A 5,300-nucleotide genomic window follows, 5' to 3' on the forward strand; every position below is an offset into this window, starting at 1 on the left:
ACAATGCTTTCGTACACTTTCCCAATCGTGTCGAGCATGCCTGGTGGCTTTTTTGGTTTCGGGAGTAGAACCAGGCGCTGTATCTTCCACGGATACGCTATTATGGCACATAACAGCCCTGTGAACGAGCAAAATTAATACGAATTAAGCAACGTTAATGCGCATTGAAATTTTATGGTGACATACGGCAGATTTGTGCATTTAAACAGCTGATTGTGATTTTTTTTTTATTAAAAAATAGTGAAATAAAAATGAATAAGAGAAATTTTGGCATTTTTGGAAAATCAATATAAATTTAACGAAAAAATTATTTATTAACTACGTTCAAAGATAATAGAGTGAAATTAAAAGCAATAATTGATCGTAATGCGAAAAAAGTGTGTGAAAAAGTTGAGAATATTGGAAAAATGGATAGCAAACTGTGCGTTGTTTTCTGCCATCTAAAATTACTAAATTTGTTTTTGTAAATAAACTTACACATAATTTAATTAGCAATATAAAACTGCTTACCTCTGATGCTGTAAACGCAGAGGAGGTGGCAGACTTCAAGCGACATCTGTCAAAAAATAGCAAAAATCGGCCATTTTTGAGCAGTGTTGCCTACTCAAATTTGGTAAATTCAGCTAAATGCACGAAATTTTTGTGCATTACAAATTTGCATTAACATGGGTCAGATGCGCAAGTAAATGTAAATTAAGCCCGCAAGTTAGCGCTGTCGTCTGTCAGGGCTATAAACGAATGCCGATACTTAAACGAGTGGTACTTAAAACAATAAAGCAGCAAGATACAGGCAGTTAAGAGGGATGATTTTCATTTAAGCGGAGTACTACTCAACCGGGAATCACTGTACACATAAATCAGGGGAATATTGAATATTTTCTTTGATACATTTCTTGACTTGAAAATCGACAAATAAACTACATTGTCAATTTTATTCTAATATATTTGAATACTTATATTTCCGGGATTATCACTTTTTCCTGTTCATACAAATATCAGAAATTGTTCAATTTATGATTTTTAGCTTTTGCCATCGTCGCGAAAAGACGCTTGTAGGAAAGGCTTGTTCGGGGAGATGTGATAGTGTCTGCTTTTATGAATGAAGCAAGTTTGCCTGTTGAAAGTGCGCTTGCGTTTATGAATGAAAACGTTGTTGTTGTGTGTTTTTCTACAAATTTCGGCATCGACTATTTGGCTGCCATTTTGACTTGTGATGTATGTACATATAGAGCAATGCGCGCACATTATATTACTGATAAACGATAATATCATGATTTGAATTTGAATTTGTACTTACATACATATGTACATATGTATTATGTGCTGATTTGTAGATGCGTATGAAAATTAAAATGAAATGTAATAATATTATTGTAATATATTAAGTTTTTTAGGACATTATGATAGTATCTCATATACATATTTATCATATTTAAAAACATATTCATACATGAAATTATATTATATTCTCAAACATAAAAAAAATTTAATAAATAACTCTTATTCGCGCATTAACTACAAATATTGTTTTGAAAATAGCATAATTTATTTAGAATGTTATTAGTGTATTCATAAAAATTCGCAAAATGATATTAATATCATTTGATATGTAGCATGTAATCGTATAATTTAAATTAACTTGCGCACTTAAAATAAACAACGCACAGTGTGTTATCCATTTTTCCAATATTCTTAACTTTTTCGCACACTTTTTCCGCATTACAATCAATTATTGCTTTTATTTTCACTTTATTATCTTTTAACGTAGTTAATAATAAATGCATTTTTTGTTAAATTTATGTTGATTTTCCAAAAATACCAAAATTTCTATTAAAAAATTATCTTATTCATTTTTCTTTCACTTTTTTTTTTAAAATAAATAAACAAATTTCACTATCAGCTGTCTAAATGCACTAGTTTGCCGTCTGTCACCATAAAATCTCAATGCGCGATAGCGTAGCTTAAGGAGCATTAATTTTGCTCGGCTGTCACGGCTATAATACTTTTCGACAATACCCCTTAAGCAACAGGCAGGAGTGAGCCTTAAATGGTAATCTAAGGCAAATAGAAAAAATATAGCACGAAAAGAGAGCAAATAAATTAATCACACATAAATTTATATACATATGTATGTACATATATGCATGTGGTTTTACAACAATAATATTCATACCAAAACCAATTTACAAACCTACATAAATAACTACATAAGTGCATAAAACAAAAAAAAAATACCTGCAGGTTAACAATTCCGTTTCGCGCTCTCCTTCTATAGCAAAAATATACATAGAAGCGTACCTCATGCTTACGTACGGCATAGAATCTGCTACTTTCTATATACCGTGGGTTGAGTAATACTAAACTATTAAATTTTAAATATTTTATCAAAAAAAAAAAATAAAGGCAAAATTACCTAATGACTAAACGGTGCTAAATTTATTTTTAACACAAACATAAGCATACAAAAAGTTCGAATAAACAAAAATTATTAATTCGAAAAACATTCAAATATAAGTAAATATGTAAATATTTTCTAAGTCCACATTGGCAATTAACCGGCAATACTCCTTGTTCTTTGGCAATCAAAAACAAGCAGGATTGCGTACAAAAAGCGAATTGATCTCTCTAATGAGCTCTCAATTGCTTATACTATGTTCAGACCGAAAATTTCAAAGATAAGATTACACTTAAGCATTTCATAATCCAACAGTGTTCTCACTGCCGTTAGAAAGATCAAAAAACAGCTGTTATTGTCATTCAAAAATTCACATCGCTTAATATTTATCAAAAGAAAAGATTGTCATATAGTATTTTGAAATAAAAGCCTTTTTTTAATATTTTCCATATAATAGAAATAATGGATGCATTTTTTCATTTGTTTGGTCGATTTTCAGGTGAAATTAGATTCATTGCTTTTAAAAAAATTTGTTTGTTTACATTTTTTTCTCTTTGCAGTGTCTAAATCAGCTGTGATAGTGAAACAGATTCCCAGTGCTGGGTAGTATTTTTCCAGTGCTGACAAGTAGATTGCGCAAAATCAGAGTCGCACGGACAGATTTAGCGTGGATCAGTTTCAAATCATTTCAATGAAGTGATTTGAAACTGTCATTTTTGTATGGCGGAATCTTGATACATTTTTAGGATTAGTGGGATAATCCATTCAACAGCCGAAATCGTGTGATTAAGTGTCGGTCTGAACATAGTATTACGAACAAAGCATAATCATAAACACAGAAACCATTCGTGCATACTTATGTAAATAGCACACGAAACATAAGTACTTTCATAAGCATATACATATATACACACAAGTCCAAGTATTAGGGTGTACCCAAATACTAACATAAGGACGTAAAAGGTGTTTATAAATTAAAAGTGCGGATATTTGCAAAACTTCAAACTAAAATAAGATAATTAAATATTATTAGTTTGCAAATAAATAAAAACGGTAATAATAACATGAAATAACATATTCGTTTGTTAGCAACCTAAACTGAAAATAAAAACATTTACCTAAAAAAGTTTCAATTCAATTTCCTTATTCAAATCAGTTTACTCTGAGGAAAATTTAATTCGTTTGAGAAATATTTTAATATACAATATATTAAAAATGAACAATAACAAAAATCAAATTCCACCTAGAGCTACACGCTCAAAACAGGTTGCTAAATTTATTTCAGAAAGTGACAGTTTATTAAAATACTGCACTAGATTTGCCTCTTCTCCAATTCACGAAAACTCGGAATCGTTATTAGAAATAAAAAACCAAAATCTTAAAAATTTTTGGACTCGCCTCCAAACGCCTCATGACGCCATTGTAGTTTCTGATGATTCAGTTCTACCACAAAATTTTAAATTATCTGCTTACGCAGATCCGATCAACTAAAGCTCATTACCGCAATTGCACATCATAGTAAAACAGGTCGCTCTTAATGACGATAATTTCAATTTGGCTTGGGAAGCTCTAAAAGCGAGATATGAAAGAATACTGGTCGATAAACAAGTAACGACACTAATGAACTTGCTAAAAATTAAGAAAGAAACAAGTGTAGAATTAATTAAACTAAAATCGACACAGAATATTCCCACGGACAATTGGGACCCTATTCTAGTAAACATATGTACCGCAGCACTTCCAGAACATTCGTTACTTTTGTGGGAGCAAGCGCTCTCGTCGAGAAGATGCCCGACGTGGCAAGATTTTCTCACCGCCCAATATGAAGTTGCGGAAAGGTTATAAGAAAAATTAATCAAAACTAAGAACATTAAACACGACTAAAATAGAAGCTTCAATAGACTCCAAGCTAGAAGCAACAAAAATTTAAACAAGAGCTTTCAAAAAACGCCCTCGTTCATATCCGAACAGAGAAAACACACGTCATGCGACACAAGAGGGCAAGAAGTTCAAAAACTTAAAGATTAACGAACGAAATAATTTTGTCAGGTCAAAAAGACTTTGCACAAATTGCCTGTCACATGCGCATACATATACAAATTGCAAAAGCAAATTTAATTGTTTATATTGTCAAAAAAGACATCATTCAATGCCTCATTACAGCACATACCCCATCTCACCTCAGAGAAGCGCTTATACACAAAGAACCACGGGTATAATTGCAAAAGCAAATCTCGAAACCCAAAATTCGAAAAATTGCCAAGAGACACCATGTTGCTCAAAGGCACAAAAAGTTCAAACGCTGCACAGCGAAACATAAAGTGGACTAGTTACAGAACCAGTTACCACCATTCCAACTCAAGTTGAGGACTAATACCTTAATTCACAATTAAGGAAATTGCAAAAGTTAAGGAAACTTCTAATAACAAACAAAACTATAAAAGATCGGTGTTGTGAGCACTTCTCTAAAGCCACAACTACTCGATGAAATAATGGCCGGTACGTCGTACGACAACCACTAGAGCCACAATTTTCCAATACCCCACATAAAGGTAGAAAAAAAAGGTCAGATTCCCTCTGACAACCTCATATAAAAACACAAAATGGTCGTAACTTTTCGGCCCCACAGGATGGCTTTCCCCAATAATGATACAAAAGTCCTGCTTAAAAAATCTCAAGCTATGTAGGGCGGTACTAAACTTCAAATTAGTGCATACGCACTTAAACATAAAATATACTAAACATGTTTCAAAAAGTCAAAAAAAGGAAATCGACACTTTTCATACAATATTGCCCCACAGAGGTTTAAATTTTCAAATAAATAAAATTTCAAAAGCAAGTTAAGGGAACACCATACTCCTAATGCGATACAGTGACGCACCTACACTTACAAAAAGGTAAAGGT

Source organism: Bactrocera dorsalis, chromosome 1 (genome assembly GCF_023373825.1).
Source record: "Bactrocera dorsalis isolate Fly_Bdor chromosome 1, ASM2337382v1, whole genome shotgun sequence".
Taxonomy (NCBI): domain Eukaryota; kingdom Metazoa; phylum Arthropoda; class Insecta; order Diptera; family Tephritidae; genus Bactrocera; species Bactrocera dorsalis.